Source organism: Propithecus coquereli, unplaced genomic scaffold, assembly GCF_000956105.1.
Source record: "Propithecus coquereli isolate 6110/MARCELLA unplaced genomic scaffold, Pcoq_1.0 Scaffold138, whole genome shotgun sequence".
Classification (NCBI taxonomy): Eukaryota; Metazoa; Chordata; class Mammalia; order Primates; family Indriidae; genus Propithecus; species Propithecus coquereli.
In genome coordinates, this window is record NW_012138080.1 from 57,165 (window position 1) to 58,496 (window position 1,332).

A 1,332-nucleotide genomic window follows, 5' to 3' on the forward strand; every position below is an offset into this window, starting at 1 on the left:
TTATTTGTTTTTTTCTTGCTGATTTGTTGGAGTTCTTTGTAGATTCTGGATATTAGCCCTTTGTCAGACATATAGTTTGCAAAAATTTTCTCCCATTCTATAGATTGTCTATTTACTCTATTGATTGTTTCCTTTGCTGTACAGAAACTTTTTAGTTTAATTAAGTTCCATTTATTTATTTTTGTTGTTTGTATTTGCCTCTGGGTCTTATTCATAAATTCTTTGCCTAGGACAATGTCTAGAAGAGTTTTTCTTATGTTTGCTTCTAGACCTCTTATGGTTTTAGGTCTTACATGTATATGTATAATCCATCTTGAGTTAATTTTTATATAAGGTGAGAGATAGGGACCAGTTTCATTATTCTGCATGTGGCTATCCACTTTTCCCAGCACCATCTATTGAATAGGACGTTCTTTCTCCAGTGTATATTTTTGCTTACTTTGTCAAAAATATGTTGGTTGTAGCCATATGGTTTTATTTCTGAGTTCTCTATTCTGTTACATTGGTCTATGTCTCTACCTTGATGCTAGTACCATGCTGTTTTGGTTTCTATAGCTTTGTGATATAATTTGAAGTCAGGTAATGTGATGCCTCCAGATTTTTTCTTTTTGCTTAGCATTGCTTTTGCTATTCAGAGTCTTTTTTTTTTTCTATATGAAAATTAGGACTTCTTTTCTAGATCTGTGAGAAATGATGTTGGAATTTTTATGGGAATTGTGTTGAATCTGTAAGTCACTATGAGCAGTATGGGCATTTTAACAATGTTCATTTATCCAAACCATGAGCATCAGAGGTTTTTCCATTTGTTTGTGTCATCTATGATTTCTTTCATCAGCATTTTGCAGTTCTCCTTGTAGAGATCTTTCACCTCCTTGGGTAAGTGTATGCCTAGGTATTTTATTTTATTTATAGCTACTGGTAATGATATTAAGTTCTTAATTCGACTCCCAGCTTGACTGTTACTAGTATATACAAATGCTACTTATTTATGTACATTGATTTTGTAACCTGAGACTTTACTGAATTTATTTATCAATTATCAGAGTCTTTGGTGGAGTTCTCAGTGTTTTTTAGGTATAAGATCATATTGCAGTTACATGTGGCTTTTACAATTTTAAGGTATGTTCCTTCTATGCCTAGTTTGTTGAGGATTCTTATCATGAAAGGGGGTGCTAGATTGTATCAAATGCTTCTTTCACGTCTGTTGAGGTGATCATATTGTCTTTGTTTTTGATTCTATAGTGAATCACATAGATGGATTTGCTCATATTGAACCATCCTTGCATCCATGGTATGTCACACTTGATCATGGTGAATTTTTTTTTTTTTTTT